General features: G+C 47.2%; 1 protein-coding gene and 1 pseudogene across 1 annotated transcript in view; both read right to left on the bottom strand.

Annotated features, from left to right (window-relative positions):
• The window catches only part of Myrip (myosin VIIA and Rab interacting protein), a 169,426-nt gene extending 149,546 nt beyond the window's left edge, over positions 1 to 19,880 (bottom strand). The window contains exon 1 of the mRNA XM_021172036.2: positions 19,620 to 19,880. The gene's annotated coding sequence lies outside the window, so the exon portion shown is untranslated. The remainder of the gene's footprint in view (positions 1 to 19,619) is intronic.
• Positions 7,290 to 7,879, bottom strand: LOC110301537 (annotated as a pseudogene).
• Positions 19,881 to 20,423: the final 543 nt, after the last annotated feature.

Below are 20,423 nucleotides of genomic sequence, written 5' to 3'. Positions count from 1 at the left end.
AGGATCACAGACAACACTGCACCCCCCCCCCCCCCCCCCCGCCCTGACAGCTGGGTGATAGGGGTTGCGCTCAGGCCTCTGCCCAAGCACGTTACTACCAAACCATCTCCCCAGCTCCAACGTACACACTCATTTTGCCACAAAGAGAAGTCTGGCTGTGAAGTTGGTTACCCTGGAATTCGTTGTTTCCATAATGAACCATATCCCTCAGTGAGCTGGTAGAATAACCTATTCATAATCTTTGGTTCACCCATTATAAAACTCATTATAAAGTTTTGTGACTCTGCCTCTTTTTAGGCTGTGGGGTCTCCAGTAGGCATAGGCTTGAATTTTTTTTTAAAAAGCAAAATTACTTTTATCTTTCTTCTCTCTCTCTCTCTCTCTCTCTCTCTCTCTCTCTCCAGTTTTCACTTAAGAAAACACAATACTTGAAGCACGTGCTCAGGTAGCCCCCTCAAACCGTGTCATACTCTAATACACATAAGAGCATCTTGAAGGGACTCGTGCCAAGATAATAGCTTGTTCCTATTAGGTAGATAAGAAAAGGGGGTTCAGATTCGCTCCAGGTGACAGGAGAAGAAATCTAAATTCAGGAGCATGGCAGGAAGGAGACGGCCTAACAACCTTTAGCCGTAGCCTGGCCTGTTGGCAGCTTCACACACCCAGCTATGCTTTGGAGATGCATCGTCTGTTGGCAGGGGGTTTGGAGACACTCGATTTAATTAAAACACAGCACTTCGGGAGTAATTAGAGTGTGTGTTGGAATCCTATTGACAGGATTACAGGGACCCTCAGCATTACCTCACCACACAGCTGCACCTGTGTGAGGCCCCAGGAGCTGGGAGGGCTGAGTCAGTGGTTTTAGAGAGTCATGTCGTCTGAGTATTATTCCACATTTTATATGGAGTCCTCTGGGTATTTATTTCAAGTTTTCTCCTCCATTTCTCAAAACCCAAAGGCCAGACCCTATAGCATGGTATACGTTAGCTGGCTTGCAGAATCAGCCAGTCTCCAGATTCCAAACTCCCCCACATTGCTTGAATAACAACTCGTGCCCAGAGCTGCGCCAGACTAAAGGGAGTCGGGAGTTAAGCACAGACAGGGGTGGGAGGTGAGGCCATGCATCGTGCCAGGCAGGCTAGGGCACCTTCTGTAGTTCATCTTTCTCTTGGAGTCTCAATAACGAGTCTAGTTGTCAATGGGGAACAGTGACGCACTGCAAAGTCGTTAGGCCTGCAGCGCTGTGCCTCTGGCCTCCTTTCCAGTCTCTTTCTTTTTTTTTTTAATTTTTTTTTTTTTAGATTTATTTATTTATTGTATGTAAATACACTGTAGCTGTCTTCAGACACACCAGCAGAGGGCATCAGATCTCATTTCGGGTGGTTGTGAGCCACCATGTGGTTGCTGGGATTTGAACTCTGGACCTGCGGAAGAGCAGTCGGGTGCTCTTACCCACTGAGCCATCTCACCAGCCCTCCAGTCTCTTTCTTATGAACTTGTTCCTTAAGCTTTATGAGACTCTCTGTAGCCCCCTAGAGAACCCCCTGTAGGAAGACCTGAACAGTGTTGCATGTTTGTCCAGGAAAAGTAGCCACTTGGATTCCATCAAGCAAACTGCTGACAGTTTGATGTATTCAATCGGCATACTCCTGTTTGTAGGTGGTGTCATCTGATGGACCCTTCTCACTATGACCTTATCGCAAGGACACAGCCCACATGGGCAGCCCCCTGGGAAGTACCCCTCCTACTGACTGGGTCACTCTTTATCTACTATGCATTTTTGTGGACCCCCTACTCCTGCTGTGAATCTGGGTTGATTCCAACTCTTTGCTATTTAACAGAGCTCCTGGATCAAACCTCTGGGCCAAAATAGGTTTCGCATTCAGGTCTCATTTTCCCTTTGGCTAGAAGTCAGGTAACTAGGTCTAAGGTCAAAAGCAGGAGGCTCCTGAGCCATTTTAGAGACCTGTCTGCAGGGAAGCAGGTTAGGGTGGCTCCGCCTCACTGATAAAACAGACCAGCAACAATGTTCCCATGACTAAACCATCCCGCTTGTGTCAACAAGGATTTACACTAAAATCAGTTATCTGTTTCAACAGTGAATCCCAAACTACCTATAAATCTGTACAAAACAAAACTTGATTTTCTGCTGACCAGATCGTCAGTTAGTTCCCACATGAGAAGTGAGTGTTCTGACCTCCGATTTCCCTGGGGCTGTACCACATATATTGGTGAGATTTTCTTCAAGTTCTCTTGACTGCTTCCCTGATGTAGGTCTTAAGCACCGGCTTGTCTGTCCTCCCAAGACCCAAACATTATTTTTTAAACCCAGTTGGGAATAGCTCATCTTAAAGGGTCAAGTGGCCAGGGTTCTGCCTTCCTGTCTGACTAGCAACCAAGTGAGCCGCTCTGGTTTTCTACCAAGAAGAACGAAGCTCTGACTTCTGTTGATAACCCCGTGAGCAGCCCCTGCATGAAGGCAGAGATGAGGGAAGAAAAGAGAATGTGTACTAGCTTCAGCCATGTTCAGGTTGTCCCATGAAGGAAGAAGACATTGCAATGGCTTCCATAACAATAAACGCATTCAAAGCCAGGCCTTACAAGGGACAAGGGACAAAGGGTGGGAGGGGGAGCACGGACCTGCCTTGGTTGTTCTCTATTCCACAATTCCCCAACTTCAAATTTTATAGAAACAAGCATCAGAAGAAAGGCTTTTCCTCGGATCAATAGACCGCCAAAGGCTTTGCAAATCAATTCTAACTTCTTCCTTTAACTCAGCTGCAGATAATTAGTCTTGGATTGTCATTTCTTTATATATAAGAGACTCAAACCCTGACCAACACATTCCCACAGGAATAGTCCTACCACCATTGACTAATATGGCTGCTGCCATCCACAGCTGGTCAAGTGTGAATGTAGTTAACACTACTGAGCTGGACTTTTAATTAGATTATAATTAACTTAAACATGCTTTAACACTCAATTCAACTATTAAAAAATTCTTGGAGATATTTGTGTATACATATGTGTGTGTGTATACATGTGTGTGCATACATGTGGGGGGGTTCTGGTATATAGCTGTGTTTTCTCTACTGTGTATATCATGAAGTGTTGGATACAATTACTTTATTATACTTATACAATCACTTAGATATAAACCAAGTAATTATGATGACAGTTTATGCTTGAGAAATATACACTAGATTACAAATATTAGTTTGGAACAAGGAGAGAAGTGTGGTGGCATTGCCTGTGTTCCTGAGGCTCCAAAGAATAAGTGAATGTATTATCTTACCAAGAAAATAATTTTTATATTGATTAACACCAAAGCACCAAGTAGAACAGGTCTGGGAAGAAAAAAAAATCAGAAATCAAGAGCTTAGCTTTCAAAACGTTGCACAACCAGGGGAGGCACTGAGTAAGGTGCACACACAAGAGAGCCAAGAGAGAAGCCTAGTCTAAAAATATAGGTCTGGGCTTGGCAAGATGGCTCAGTGAGTAGATTCGCTTGGCACCAAACCTGATGATCTACGTTTGATCCCCAGGACCCAAATCATGGAAGGAGACAGAGTCCTGAAGTGCCATTGAATTCTTGCATTCATGTGCACACAAAGATAAATAATTAAAGAAGAAAGAATTCACCGAGAACCCAGGCAGGCAGGATAGCACACACCTGTAACCCTTCCACAGGTAGCCTGGGGTGCATAGACTCCTGTCTCAAAAAAATAAAACTAGAAATACAGACTTAGTGTTCACTGACATAGTGGGTATCACCACAAACACCGCAAGGTCTTCAGGAGGAAAAACAAAAAGAGGCCAACATGTGGCATGAAACAAGGATGTGACCCGTGAAGAGGTTAAAGGTCATAGGTGATACAGAGGCTATAGGTCATAGGTGATTCCTAGATGTGTCCATCAGAGTTGCAGGAGGAGACAGGAAAATTGGAGAAACAGTATTCAAACATATGAAGCTAAGAAGCTCCCAAGCGAGCAAGCATTGATTAGGTGTCAACACGCACATCTCAGAAGCTCAGAGAATCCTAAGTGTCAGCGGAATAGAAGCAAAGCCATTATAGCATGCGCCCTGCTGAGACTGAGACCATCAAAGACACAAAGAAGTTGCTAAAGCAGCTACAAGAGACAAATTACAATACAAAAGGAGATGGCTAGGGTGGTGAACCCACATAAAAAAAAAAAAAAAGCCAAGTGTAGAAATATGGCAGGAACTGAGACCAGGGATGCCTGACTGGTGAGGTCCAGGCCAGTGAGGGACCTATCTCAAAAGAAGTAGACAGTGGGACATGGTAGAGTGTTATCAATAATTATATAACCATGGGAAAAAATAGAAGTCTTATACACACATGGAGGATTTAAGTTTGACCTAAAATAGGAAACACTGATATACAAATTCAATAGAAGGCCAGTGACAATTAAAGACTGGAAACACTGAAAATGAAAATGAATTTGGTTCACATTAGATGTTTCAAGGCTAGTATGGATGCTACTGTGGTTGCACAATAAATGTCAGGAACGAGAAAGGGAGGGTAAAGCTTTTGAGTAAGGAAAGAAGACATAGAACCCAGTGTGTGTGTGTGTGTGTGTGTGTGTGTGTGTGTGTGTGTGTGTGTGTCTGTAAATCAATACAAAAAACAGCTGGAGTACCTAAGGACACAGCTCTTCTTGCCTGAGACTCCACTTCCCATGGCTCATTTACCTATGGTCAACCCTGGTCTAAAAGTATTAAATGGAAAATTCCAGAAACCGGCAGCTCATAACTTTAAATTGCATGGTATTCTGAGTGGCATGATGAAGTCTATTCTAAGGGGCATGATGAAGTCTTGCACAGTCCCACTCCATCCCACCTGAGGCATGAATCATTCCTTTGTCCAGTCCCCACAATCCCCGTGAGTCACTCCTTAGTTGTCTCGGGTCTCAGATCAGCTGCTGCAGATCCCAGGAGCTTGCGCTCACGTGGCCTGCAGTACGGGAGGAGCACTGCAAGGGAGGTGTAAAGACGGATTTCCTCCACTGTGTGGCAACACCACAGGGTACAGGGGAAATACAACATGCACGAGTGGATTGAAGATACTCTGATGAAGATACCTGATAAAAATGAAGGGTCAGTTCATCTTGGCTCACAGTCTGAGGAGACACAGTCCACCAGACAGGGGTGTCATGGCACGTGCAGCATGAGATGGCTGGTCGCATCGCACTCATAGCGAGGAAGCTGAGAGATGAATCTGGTGCTCAGCTCCCTGTCTCCTTTTCCATTCTGGGCCCCAGTCCACGGGACAATGCTGCCCACGTTTACAGGGCTCTCCCTGCCTCAGTCAAAACTTTCTGTGAATGCTCTCACAGGCATGCACACCCTCGTAGACACAACCAAAGATGTGTTCAGATGATCTAAAATCCAGTCAAACTGCCAATGAAGGTTAAACTACCACAAATTGACACCCAAACATATCACTGTGAATCATAGCACTCCTTTCCTGATCTTCGAAGGCTCCTGGCTATCTCACAACATGAATTCTAAATTCACATAAGAGCCCCCACATCTTCACAGTCCCAACATTGGCCAAAGTCCCTTCTGAGACTCAAGAAGAACTCTACATTATAATGACTAGAATATCAAAGCACAAATTACAGACTTCTAATATAGAATGGCTCAGAGCAAGCATACCCACTCAAAACAGGTAAGGAGGGGACAGCAGGGGAGATCAGCCAACCCAGACCCCAGAAGGGTACACTGCACCCTGTAGGTCCATGGCTGGCATCTGGAGCTTTTGAACAACAGAGCTGAAAGGTGAGGACTGCCCAAGACTGCCAGAGCCCAGATGATGTGGTATAAGCCTCAGCCATTGATCTCTCTCTACTCAGGACGGCAGGTACAATGTAACCAGCAGCCTCCTGCTCCTGTATCCCCACCAGGTTACACTGTATCATCAGACCATGAACCAAAATAAACCCTTCCTTAAGCTGCCTTTTGCTGCCTGTCTTGTCACAGCAGTAAGAAAAGTAACTACACAGGTTCAGTGCTGTCTGAGGCTTCAAGCACCTCAGCAGCTGCCTGACTGGAGCCTCACAGATCAGAACACCCACCCAAGAGAGCACAGGAGGATGGTGAGATAAAATCAAATATATTAAGAAGTAGGCACAGTTCACACCTAAACTTGCAGGTTAGGGATAAACAACTCCAGGCTTTATTGATACCTCCAAATGGTTTCACAAGTGAGATAAAAATATTCTGAGCTCTGGATGGTAAAAGTAAGAGAAAAAGATGAGGCTCCTGAAAAAGGCAAGAAAAACTCTGCCTCATTATACACAGACTTAGAAACAAATGCGTTATTAGAAGTTAAGAGGGCCATATGCAAATTAAACTAAAACTCATTTAACATGTGGCTTTGAATATACCACAGCAATCCCAGGCTTGGGGCTCATTGAGGAAGAGATCCAGGCACAGGGCTCACTGGCTTGTAGGAGCCAGAGGTGATGGGTGTTTTTAGTCACAGTGGGGTAGCTGTACCTGTGAACTCACGGGGGATTGATGGACAGCACACAAGACCTGTGCAAGCTCAAGCCAGACAAAATCCCAATAGGGAGAAGGGATGTGGGCATTAAGTCTCACCCCTAGCCAAGTATCTACTTGCAATTGATAGATGCTGAGCGGGGTCAGTTTTCTTGAAGGGTGTGTGTGGTCCCTGCTGGGTTGACCACACTCCAGTGGAAGGCACAAGAGTATAAGCACAAATTGGACTTGATGGCTTTAAAAATAAGATATAAAATGTTTTAAAAGAGCACACAAGATTGGGCAGGTAGGGAAAAGAAGAGGGGGCTCTAGGAGGAGCTGGGGGAGGGGTGGACATGGTCAAAATACATTGTACGAGATTCTTAAAGAACTAATAAAAACCAGAAATAAACAAAATAAATAAAAAGAAATGTGCAAAGCTAAGCTGAAAGAACACAAAGTAAAACTAGTTGATCTTTATAGACTTCTTCATGACTGATTAATCAAACTGCCAAGATAACAGTAAGAAATGGAGCATTCATTTTACTATCACAAAGGACTAGGTGTGAGCTGACAGACTAATAGGTATTTCTGCAACCAATGACTGCCTTTCCAGGACAACACTTAAGTCTTAAACTTGTTTTGTTTTCTTTTTTGTTTCTGTTTTGTTTTGTTTTGTTTTGTTTTTCTAAAAAGAGGGCAACTGTCAAAGGCTTGTTTTATTTTAATGACTGATCCAAGTGAGGCCACAGCCAGGCCACTATGTACAGACACGAGGGAAGCCTTATTTCTTGGTCTCTTCTTCCTTGGACAGAGTCTAGATGGTCTCTTCCTTCTTGGCCTGGAGGCGCTCCTCCCGGCACTTCCGTGCTTTCTTGGTCCTAGACCTGAGAGCCTCAGCCTGGACAGCCAGGAGCTTCTTGCCTGCATTGTCTGCCTTCAGCTTGTGGATGTGCTCCATGAGAATCCGTTTGCTTTGAACAGCTTCCCTTTGACCTTCAGGTACAGGCTGTGATACATATGGTGGTCAATCTTCTTAGATTCCCGGTATCTCCTGAGAAGCCAGCGCAGGATCCTCACCCTTCTCATCCAGGTCACCTTCTCAGGCAACCGAGCGTTGGCAGTACCCTTTCTCTTTCCTATGCCCTTATGCCTGCCCTTCCGTCAGGCCAAGGTGTTTTTCCAGCATCGAGCCTGGGGATGGACGGTCACAGGCTTCCCGGTGATCAACCCATCTCTGGTCAGGTTTTTGATCTACTGACAGGAGTTAACATTGTCGATTTCATTGCTCTCATTGGGATCCAGCAAGACCTTCTTTTTCCCACAGTGGAGAGCACTAGAGACAAGCCTCTTCTGTGGCCTGAGCATACTCATAGCTGTGGATGCAGCAGTGAAAGTCTTAAACTCTTAAAATGGCCATAAAACAACGTCAACAGATTTTAAGAACCTGGAATCATGTGGACCCATCCTCTTTGTATTAAAGTAAAAAAGAAAATTAAAGTTCTGTATTTAAAAAGAAAACAACTTCTAAGTCATAAACCAAAGAAGAAAGTATAATTGAAATGTTTAAACTATGTGAACAGAAAAGTAACAACAAAATCGCAAAACATTCGGTTGCCAACACCACTGAAGCAATGGTTAGAAACAGAATCAGGATGCACACAGATAAAGGGAAAGTCGATGCTTTGCCATCTGAAGGGACTTTCAAAAGCCTGCTGAGCATGGCGGTGCGCTCTAACAAAGTCAGTCCTTAGGAGAGAGAGAAGGATCATCATGAATCCATGGCTAGCCTGGGCTACATAGAAAGACTCTGTCTCAAAATGAAAGAATTAGAAGGAGAAAGGAAGGGAGGGAGGGAATAAAAGAGGGAGGGGATTTTTTTTTTTAAATGAGAACAGAGATTAATAAATAGAATGATGCAGTAGAGAGGAGAAAGGCAAAATTTGGTTCTTTGGTAAATACAAATAATTTATGCCTTTGGAAAGATGAGGAAGGGCCCCAGGCTGGGGATGGGAAGAGGCCTGGGCAGAGCCCCTTCCTGCTACAGTCCTCCTTTCCCCAGTATCTGGAAGGTTCCTGAGTAGAAAGGAACACACACAAACAGCAGCTTATGGAGATGCTAACCGGAAGGGCAAGCATTGGGTATCTGGAGCTGTGAAAGGAAGGATTCTCACTTGGGAGGCACAGAGACCTCAGGGGAAATTTCCCACTGGACCACAAAGCTAGAAATGCCCTGACCAGTCTCATAAAGACTTCGGTCAAGAATGCAGTTATGGGGGCCATTCTAGCTGTTCTAATTAGAGAGTAGATTAAACCACAGAGGCTGTGCTGTGTATCAGCCCAGTAATCAAAATTCCTCATGATTAGTGTGGCGGTTTGAATGAGAATGCCCCCCCGACCCCCCATAAGCTCATGTATTTGAACACCAAGTCTTCAGTTGGTAGCACTGTTTGTGAAAGTTTAGCAGGAAGAAGTATGTCACTTTGAGAGTTGAAAGACACATTCCATTTCCAGTTCACTCTCTGTCTGCTTCATGCTTGTGGTCCAAGATGTGAGCTCTCAGCTTGCTGCTGTAGCAGCCATGCCTGCCTGCTGCCCTGCCTCGGCAGGGATGGAGCCATAAGCCCAAACAAACCCTTTCTTCTATTAAGTTGCCCTGGACAGCAGTTTTTTAAAAAGTAGCAAATACAATTTGTAACTTATTTTTCAAAGGAAACAAAACAATGGAACCGCACTTGTGTAACAAGAAAGCAAACAGCAGGTGCCATGTTTCCTGAGGTTAAAGGGACACAGTGAAATGAAACTGGACATGATGGGTCAAGACAAACAGAGTTTGAAGACACATGTTCGCACAGATCTAGCTACATAATTGCTACTTTTCTCATCCTGTAACCAACTCACCTGACCCGAAGGAATCTAAGAAAGAAGTTTAAAGGAATACAGTCAGAAGCAGTGGCAGAAGTGACGAGCTGCAGGTCACATGACATCTGCAGTCAAGAAGCAGGAAGTGATGAATGCTGGTCTTTAGATCACTGTCTTCTCTTGGTTGAGTCTAGGAGCTAGCCCACGGATGCTGCCACCCTCATTTAAAGTGTGTCTAACATAATATAGAAACTCTGTATGCCAGAGTTTGTTTCCATGGTTATTCTAAATTCCATCCAGTTGAGAGGAACTGTCACAGTCTATGATCAGAAAGGAACAGTAAAGAGGCTTTGGTTGCTTTTCCTCCCAATTCCGAAACACAACCCCAGCTTCTGGCTTCCGGCTTCGCAGCTTACAAGACAACCCTGAATTCCTAACAAAAAGAAGTCTGAGAGCAGTTCACAGCTATCTGAGCTGCTCCGACCCAGTCAAAGAGCCACTGCTGAAGGACTTTGACAAACAGCCAGGGTAGATCCCAAGGCCAAGGGCTCCTCTGGCTTCCAGACACCTGTCTTTCCCCAAAGGTCTGCTCAATGAGACTAAATTATCAGACCACAACATGGCTATGCTCATGGAAGCCGGAGAGCGCACATCTGTCTCCTCAATGACAGAACATTGTAAATTGAAGCCACAGAGTGGCATTCCATAGGGTTTTTCTTATCTTCAATGAGTGAGACATATAAATATACACACAAACTAACTCTAATTATATAGGAAGAATAACAGTTACGATAAAAATACATAAGCAAGGACTAAGAGATAGTTCAGAGAGCAAAATACTTGCCACATAATCATACAGACTCAACTTTATGATCTCCAAAAAAGTCACACAATGGCACATGTATAACCCACACAACAGCACATGTATAATCCACGTACTAGGGAAGTGGTCACAGTCAGATCCTTAGAGTTCACTGACGAGCCAGCCTAGCAGAAGTAGAGAGAGGTTGAGGAAGACCCTTAATATTGTACACACACACACACACACACACACATTTGAATACACAGCTTCATAAAGCACTCTTGACTCTCCTTAAAGGAATGTAAGGAATTCATTCTTAGGTAGGAAGCAGGTACAGTCTCTTTGTGAAGGACCTGGACACCTCCACGCCATTGACCTTCCTAACCTTCAAACTGCATTGTGCTGTTCTGGTCTCCCCACTGCCAGCAACTGAGCAGAAACCCTGCCTTGTAACAGCTTTAATGGCACCATTGCATCAACTGTGGTCCTCGAGGGCAAGAACCGATTGCTCGATGTTGGACTCTGTACCCTGGGTCAGGTGACAAAGGGTGAAGCTTGGGGGAGCTGCTTCCCTGGGTATCCTTATGTGCAGCTCCACGCCCCCCTTCACACATACAATCTGCCCCCACTGAAGGTTCTGCCAAGCACCTGGCCAATTAACAAACACCCATTCTCCCAAGCAGATAAGCACTCATGGAATGGTTAGCCAATAGAAAGGATGCTTAGGCAGGCAAGCACCTACTACTTTTAAAACAACAGAACGGGGACAAGAATGTAAGCGGACAGCTCATTAGTGGGTGTTTCCATGTGATGATACCTCTCAGGCCAGGAAGGTTCCCAGCCAGTGGGGTTTGAAAGCAAAGCTTTTTCAACCCTGCATCCATCTGGACGAAAATCAAAAGTCTGCTGGACAAAGAATGCAGCACTTTTAGAAGCAACTGCGGAGTTAGGGCGGGCTTTAATTTCCTCCTTTCTCTGCTCACCGGTAGGTAGTCCTATATAACGCATGTGTCTTATCTTAATAAATTAAATCCTGTCAGTCTCAAATCCCACATCGCCTACGAAGTATCCTATCTGGGCAGTCCTGCCTCTGGCCTGCTCTTCATGACTCCCGATCAACTGATGCTCTTTGGAATGGGTCAGGCACTGTTTGGGCTTCTGCATATTTATCAACTCTTGTAAAGTTACCTTCCAATACTGAGCTCACCGAGATCCACCTTCCTTTGGTATAAGTTGGTTTTGCCCAGTATTTTTGTCACAGCGCAAGAAAACCAACTAGTACACAAACTGGCTTCTATATATTGGCCATAACCAATTAACTAATGTAATTATCTGCAAAAAGATCCCACTGGAAAGAACAGTAAAGGCAGCGAGTTGCTGGGGAATGGCCGACTAAGGTGCACTGTGCAGACAGGGCAGAATACACCATTACAGAGGCAGGCACCGATGATTCTGCGACACAGGAAAGCTTCAAAGTCATAACTAAGTGAAAGAAGTCAGAAGCAAGGTGGCATTTATTGTATCGCCGGATGATCCCAGGTAGGAGAAACCGAGGGTGGGCAAGTGCCCAGGCTGGTACTGGTGCTGGTAACCGAGGGTGGGCAAGTGCCCAGGCTGGCACTGGTGCTGGTAACCGAGGGTGGGCAAGTGCCCAGGCTGGCACTGGTGCTGGNCAAGTGCCCAGGCTGGCACTGGTGCTGGTAACCGAGGGTGGGCAAGTGCCCAGGCTGGCACTGGTGCTGGTAACCGAGGGTGGGCAAGTGCCCAGCCTGGCACTGGTGCTGGTTTGCTGCTACAGGTGCTTTGTAAGCAGTGAGGGGGGAGCTGTTGCTGGGCAGGTGTTTTCTTCTGAAAGTAACAAGGATGTTGTGAGGCTATGAGACTGTGCTGTTCACTTACTGCACGCCCTGGGTTTACTTCGAACTCTGAATTATAAGTGTTAACTGAGTGAATTGTGCCGAGTGTGAATTATACCTCCATGCAGATGTTAATTTTAAAATGACATAAACAACTCTAAAGCATCCAAGTCCCTAGAGCTTTCTGGAGAGTGTCACAGAGCTTCATTACCATCTAAAAGGAACGTTTGTTGAGGGATACCATCCATGAGTAAGACATGCCAACTGAAAAAAGGGATGGACAGTATCCTTTCTGTAAACTACAGATTCAAGGTAAACTATGGTAGGACTTGGGGTGGGGGCAGGAGGGGTGGGGGGAGGGTGGGGCAGAAGAGCTTAAAATTCATATTCAAGCCTAAAGAGTCTGGAGTGGATATGAAAGTTTTGAAGAACAAGTCTTAGACGGGATGATTTATTCCAAAGTTTTGGTAACTAAGTAAACTGGTATTGACCCAGGAATCACGAGACAAACGGGGCAGAACAGAGTCAAGAGACAGAGCCAGAAGCAAAGCGAACCAAAATCAGTATCTGGCTGAGACGGCAACAGTTAAATGAGAAAATAACAAATTACTCATTCCGTGATAACAAGATAGATGGTTTCCATTACAGAAAGCCGTCAGACCTCTGCCTCAGACGACACATAAATATAAACGTCAGCAGCGTCTCACTGCAGAACTGAATAGGCTGTGGACTCCCACAAAGGCTGTGTCATAGGGCAGACAGCGGTTGAGCCGATTCTGGTACAGCTGGCCTGGTGGGATCAGCTATGAGAGGGAAGGCCCTTCTTATGACGACTGCAAGCGCCTCTGAGGTCCCAGGTGATGGACAAGCATTCCATTGTCTCGATCACTGTTATTATTAAATTATCATTATTAGTCTGACCTGGGCCCAAAAGAGGAGTCTGAGAGTGAGTGGACCAAGACATATAGTTCAGAGGTGAAAAGCCCTGCAGTGAGAAAGGACAGAAGGCAGAGAGAAAAATAAAATAATCTCTCAGGGGTGTATACGGTGTCAGCACTTCCAGGGCAGTCACTAAGATTAATCAAACCTAAACCAGCCACAGTGGAAGACAGGAGAAATGGGAACTCTCAACATGGTGTAGTGGAAAGAGGAGAGTCACAAAAGCCCGAGACTGTAATCGACAAACCCCACTGGACCAAACCCCACAGAGAGGCTGGTCAGGTACTACTCAGTCCGGGAATGCAGACACTAGACACTCACATAGGACCACAAGATTTATCAAGGACATTTACGGCAAACGGGAGAGATCTCTTATTGTCCACCAATGGGTAATGTTTGAACCCAGGTGAATTAAAGATGAATCACAAAGGCCTAAGTTCAAATCCCCAGAAGCCATATAAAGATTCAGGCACCACAGCAAGCATCTGTAACTCCTGCTGCACTACAGTGAGCTGGGCAGTGGCAGTGGGCAGCACCCAGAAGGTCTCATGCCAGCTCGCCTGTTGGAGGTGGCTGTAAACATCAAAAGACTCTGCTTCAACCAAGGTGGAGTGTGAAGACCAACATTCAAGGTTGTCCTCTGACTTCCACACACATGCTTGGTATGAGCAGGCATGCAAACAGACGTCTCTCTCTCTCTCTCTCACACACACACACAATCATACATATAAACCCACACATTATATATACATACATATATGTATACATATATATATACACACACACAAATACATAAGTCATATATACAGACATGTGGGAAGCCACATGTGCCGTTGCAGGGTGGCGCAGGCTACTGCTGGCCACCATGCATAAGTTTGGGCAAACAACCAATGTGAACTTATGCAGTAAAGTTTTTTCGCCAAAACACTGCCTGGCCTGGGCATGATAATGAGGCTCTGCAAAGTACTAAGAGAGTTAACCAATCAGATGTGAGACATGCAAATGAGGTATGTTAATGAGGTTTTGTGAGGTACTGAGAGAAAATAACCAATCAGATGAGGAACATGCAAATGAGGTAGAATGCACAACCAATCCGGGTGTGAGACATGCCTCTCCTAGGCCTNTATAAGCAGCACCAGTTCTGGGCTTGGGGTCTCTTCGCCTCTGCAATCAAGCTCTCCCAATAAACGTGTGCAGAAGGATCCTGTTGCAGCGTAGTTCTTGCTGGCAAGTCGGATCCGCGCAAGACAGACACAAAGTATTTTTGCTTTTTGTTGTTGTTTCATAAGAATGGACAAAACTACTGTGGTGGTTTGAATTAGAAATGCCACCCACAGGCTCAAGTATTTAAACACTTGGTCCCCAGTTGGTGGCGCTGTTTGGGAAGGTTACAGAACCTTTAGGGCATGGAACCTTGCAAGAGGAAGGAGGTCACTGGGGGCGGGCGGGCTTTGAAGGTTTAGAGCTTAGCCTTGCTTCCTCTTCACTCTCTTGGCTTCCTGTATGATGAAATGTGATCAGTCAGCTTCCTACAGCCATGCCTTCCCCAGTATTAGAGACTCACTCCCTATTTGGAACATTAAACCAAAATAAACTCCTTGCCCCATAAATAGCTTTTGGTAATGGTGTTTTATCACAGCATTAAAACTAACTAATAAATCTATACTGGTCAATGAACATCAACACATCTTTAGAGGTTTAATAATAATAATAATAATAATAATACAGAACCAGGTAAGACAGTCTTCCATGACAACTGAATTTTAACACAAAGAGGAAGTAGCTACTGAAAGGCACACACTTGGTCTCAATGTGGCCGGTGGCATGAATTTGATTCCAAGTCCTCAAACATCCCTGGTGGAACTCCCCCCGCCCCATGCTCAGGAAGAGTCTTCTATCTCTGGCTCCTAAGTACAACTAACAGATGCCAAGGAGGACACAGAGTGGCAGGAAGCTCTCACCGCCCGCCCAGTAGGAGGATGCAGCCATCTGGGGAAGCTGCCTTGGAGACTCAGCCCCTGACCGTCACCTTGACTCAAATAGCGTGTGAACTTGGAAAGAGCACTGAACTTTTGTTTTTAAAAGGTTTATTTATATGTAGTTGTCATCAGACACACCAGAAGAGGGCATCAGATCCCATTACAGATGGTTGTGAGTAATCGTGTGGTTGCCGGGAATTGAACTTCAGGACCTTCGGAAGAACAACCAGTGGTCTTAACTGCGGAGACATCTCTCCAGCCCAACACTGAACTTCTGAAGCCCAGATTTGTCTATAACTAGAAAGGCCATCATTCTGAGACCTGGAAAGAGAAAGGTGCTGTACAGTACCCAGTGCACATAAGCACTGTCCATTCTCACCCCCACGAGCTACATCTTCAATGTCAACTGCACCTTATTTGGAAACACGGGAGACACAGCTCTGGCCTGTCGGTCGAGGGTGTTTCCAGAGACATTTAACTGAAGAAGAAAAGGCCAACCTGAAAGTGAGTGACACTGTACCACGAACTGGGGTCCCAAGAAAACTGGGTGGGCACCAGCATCATCTTTCCACTTCCTGACTGTGGATCCAGATGTGAGATCAGCAACTGTGCTGGCTGGTTTTGTGTGTCAGCTTGACACAGGCTGGAGTTATCACAGAGACAGGAGCTTCAGTTGAGGAAATGCCTCCATGAGATCCAGCTGTAAGGCATTTTCTCAATTAGTGACCAAGGGTGGGAGGGCCCATTGTGGGTGGTGACATACCTGGATTGGTAGTCTTGGGTTCTATAAAAAAAGCAAGCTGAGCGAGCCAGGGGAAGCAAGCCAGTAAGTAACATCCCTCCATAGCCTCTGCATCAGTTTCTGCTTCCTGACCTGCTTGAGTTCCAGCCCTGACTTCCTTTAGTGATGAACAGCAATGTGGAAGTGTAAGCTGAATAAATCCTTTCCTTCCCAGCTTGCTTTGGTCATGATGTTTGTGCAGGAATGGAAACCCTGACTAAGACAGCAACCTTACATTTGCGATCCCGCAGCCATACCTACCCAGTCATGACAGCGAGCATCCTGGGACTGTGAGCAAAACAAATCCTTCCTTCCGTAATTGCTCTCATAAGGAGTTTTGTCACAGTGGTGAAAAAGAATACAGTCACCAAAAGAACACAGCACAACACTCATCCACACAGGCATCGACAGGGGGCTGCCTCACTTAGCCTTCTCCATGCCAGATCTCACATCCTCACCTCCTGATTTGAACTCTCCCTGCAAGATGCTGAGAGAACTTATCCCAGTAACCTATCCGTTCCTTAAAACTCACCATAGATAGCGCTCTGTGAAAGAAGCCATTTGGCCTTGTGAAAGAGAACCTTCAAACTGTTGGGGGATTCTAGGTTGATATATAACACACATACCTAGCCAAGCTTTCTCTAATACCCCAAGGATGTGCCACCATAGTCCCACAGGACTGAGGAAAAGGCAGCATTGGCTCAGCTCACAAAACAGCCCCCAAACCCCAGATGGAGTCTATCCATGGACTTAGTAGTAGGGACCAAAAGGGGCCTTCCAATCAGAGAGCAGAAAACATTATTTGTGAACATTATTTGTTTCTGGAGATCCTGGGCTGTTGGATTTTATCCCTGTCATGATGGTGGGTGTCTGGGTTCTCCAGCTAACATGTGGCCACTATGTGGCAACAGCCCCGACAGGTCATAGATGAGTTGAAATGTTATGATTCCATCCAACTTTTGACTTTGAGGAATTAGAAATAAAGCCATTCATATTTTTTCATTTATATCACACCACTTAAGATGAGCGCCATTCAAATGTACCCGGTGGGAGAGAGATACAGGGAGTAAACTGAACCCCACTGCTCAGTGTCTGCTATACCCGGGGTCTCCCATCACCCCAATCAAAGGACACTGATCATCCGTGAATGGGGGGGACAGCCAACCCAGAGCCTAAGATGAGACTTTTTCTACTAGTTGTCTGCCATAGATAAATGACTCTTGGTTTGAGCTCATTAAAAAGGAAGGTTAAAAAAAATTAAGCCAGAGATGGCTCACACCATTAATACCAGTACTCCAGAGTCTGAGGCAGGGGAACACCACAGGTTTGAGTTCAGCCTGGACTATATAGAGAATCCCATGAACCCTGAGCTATAGGTAAGACATTGTCTTAAAGGACATAGAACTAGGAAGCTCTCATTTCAGCTTGATAGGCAAATGATGGGATAAAGATGAAGTGAATGTTGCCTGGCCAAACTAAACAAGGTGACAGCTGCCTCTGGGGCTGCTGCCCTTCATGAGTTACAGGGAAACTACGAAGCTTTTTGTTCTTAGTCTGAACACCAGATACACAGGTGTGGCTAGTCTATTAAAATCCATCAAATATACACTCTAAATATTTACCCATTTTATTTTGTTTTATCTGTGTATACATGCCTGGGTGTATATATGTGTGCCATGTGTGTTTTATGCCTGTAGAGGTCAAAATAGGATGTCAGATTCCCTGGAACTGGAGTTACAGATGGTTATTTGCCAACACGCAGGTGCTGAGAACCGAACCCAGGTCCTCTGCAAGAGCAGCCAGTGATCTTAACTGCTGAGCTGTCTGTCCAACCCTAAATGTACACTTTTGAGCTGTAAAACTTTTTTGCAATTATACTTTAATAACATGTTAAGACAAATTGACCAAGGCTGAAGACCTTGAGTTCTGCTTTCCCTGAACTCTGAGATAAGACCACTTCAAACATAATCAGAACTAAGCAGGCAAAAATGGAGGTGGTGGAGGGGGTGCTACTGTTTCTATGAGGCACCGTTTGGCCAGAGAGAATCAAATGGATCTGAATACCAAGTCACCGTCATGTTTTCTTACCCCACTCCCCCACCTCACCACCCCCCCACCCCACCCCGGACATGATCTACAAGACTGCTAGTTTAACACCAGATGTGGCTAGCAGGACATTTTCCCAAACGTGAGTGAATTCCATCCTTCCCTCTCCCACACAGAAAGATAAAATCCAGATCTCAAAAAGACTCCTGCCACAGACATCTTCTTCAAAGAGACATTCATGCTTGACTATATATACACACACATGCCCAGAAACAACCATACACCACGAGGCGGGTTGGAGGAGGGGAGGCAATTTCTCCTTATACCTCCAGAGAGTCCCCAGCTAAAGAGACACAACTTCTAGTTCAGAGGCACCCCCTCCATAGGTGGGGGGAAGATCAGGAAAACAGCTACCCACTGGATTCCAATCTGAAGATGGAAAGCAGTCTTCAAAGCTTTACCAAAACTAAATATCTCTAGAAAAAGATATTTAGATCTGCAAACAGGGTCCTGTTGTTGCTGTCAAATCCTTGAAATCACCTCATTTCCATATCACTCCTCCCGAAAGATCCCTTACAACATCTTCCCTCTACCACAACCCCAGCGCTTTTTCACATCGTAGTACCCCGGGAGCCCCAGGAGCGGGGGGGGGGGGGGGGGGGGGAAAAAAAAAAAAAAAAAAAAAAAAAAAAAAAAACGCCTGTCAATTATCCCAGGACTATGTGTAACAGTGTCATTACTGAGTATCAAAACTGCAGCTGGAGGTCAGAGGGTGAGAAGGACATGTGGGAACAGGGAAATGGCAGGGCAGGAGGAACAATCTCTCTCCCGTCCCTGGGAAAGTCTCAAGATAATAAACAAAATGTATATTATAGGTAAGGGGTGGGGCGGACAGAAATGTAGTCTGAGCGGATGGGAGAGATCTTCAGAGAAAGCTGCTTTTCGGTGTGTCAGCTCCCTCCCTTTGGTGTGTCTTGAAAGAGCAGCTGGGACACACGTCCTGAGGACAAGGTTTATTTGGGAGACCAGAAGCCAAACACAGTCTATGTAAGCCCTGGCGCTTAGCAGAGTCCTGGACTCCACACTCTGCAGAAACATCAGTCAATTGAGTGACTAGAAGAGGATGGAGCCTCGGATGCGGCAACTGTGAGCGTTCCCACCACACAAATACTCCACAGCACGCTCACACGGAAGACAGCCAGACGTTACCCCCAAAACCGCTATTGAGACCCTGTGGATGAGCTCGAGACCTCAACAAGTCTCCTGTCTTTGAAGATAGGAGGAACGGAGAAAGAGCAGGATGAAGGAACACCGCGCCCAGTGCCTCACCAGCGCACCTCTCCTCCTCAGGCAACCGGGGGCTGAGCCCAGACGCAGTCTGCCTTGGGGGTTAATGTTGTGCCCTGGCCGTGACCTTCGGCGAGTCCCTAATTAGCCCCATTTTACAAACATTAAGAGTCTAAAAGAGTCACGTGGTCCGTGCTGGCCGGCTGCCGGGTGCGCACCGGGTGGTTTGAGGCGCCCGCCGGAGCGCGGATCCCTTAGCAAGGTGCGCGGCGCACCGCAGCCCGAGCGCTACGTGGCCATCGGGGAAACACAGGGGTCAGCTCCCGCCCCCGTAGCCACGGAAAGAGGCGGATCTGACTCTGTCGAGGCTAAGTCCAAGTCCCCACCGTCCCCTCCGCATAGGCAGGCTGGCCATGTCCCGCAGCCCTGGCCCCAGACGCGCACCAGGTGCGGGGGACCGCGCGCGCGACATCTTCAGACACCCACCCCAAAAGTTGCGGCAACGTGGCAGGGAAGCATGGCATCGAGCTGCGGGCGCGGAGGGAAGGGCTCGAGGACTCACCCGGGGTGGCCGGCCTGGAGTGGGTCGGCGGCGGAGCTCATGGATGGCGGCCAGGCTCACAGCCACCGCGCCTCGGATGGCCCCGAGTCACCTGCCGCAGCCTGCGTCCAGCGCGCGATCCCGAGGCTGCAGATCGCCGGTGCGCCCGAGCTGGGGCCGCAGTCACAGCGGGAGCCGGGCAGCGCGGGCAGGACGAGGGCGCGCGGCGGCGAGGGAGGCGCCCGCTCCAGGCTTCCAGCCAGCGCCAGCCCAAGCCGCTGCGGCCGCCGCCACCTGCGGGCCCCGCTGACCGCCAATCACAGGCGCCCGGGGCGGCGGCGCGTGCGGAGGCGGGGCGGGGGCGCGTGCGGGGCGGCTGGCGGGAGCGGCGGCGACACCAGCGCGCCTGCGCCGGGACACCGGCCGCCTACCCCGCGGGTTCCTCGCGAGCTCCCCGGGTGCGCGGGTGGCACGCGCCGGGAGGGGCGGGGCGCATAGGGAAGAGGCGGGGCTGGGGCTGCGCGCACCCGGGTCGCTGCGGGCTGCGGCGCAGTGCGGTGCGGGGGTCGCGATCGTGAGCACCCCCACTCAACCAGCCCTAACTTCAGGTCATCCCTAGTATTGAAGTCAGGCTCTGCATCCTTGGAGACTCGCCCGCTTGAAGGATGGGTCACCGCAACCTGGGCCTTCCTAGTCCTAGGAACAGCGCGATCTGCTGGCTCCAGCCTCACCAAAGACTCGTGGCCCGCCTGCATCAACATCTTTCACTTCACTGCCCCCCACCCCAAGGTATTTTTAAGGCACCGTTGTGATTCCGGTCTGGAT

Source organism: Mus caroli, chromosome 9 (genome assembly GCF_900094665.2).
Source record: "Mus caroli chromosome 9, CAROLI_EIJ_v1.1, whole genome shotgun sequence".
NCBI lineage: Eukaryota > Metazoa > Chordata > Mammalia > Rodentia > Muridae > Mus > Mus caroli.
The sequence above is the reverse complement of the archived record's forward strand: the minus strand, read 5'-3'. Positions and strand labels throughout refer to the sequence as shown.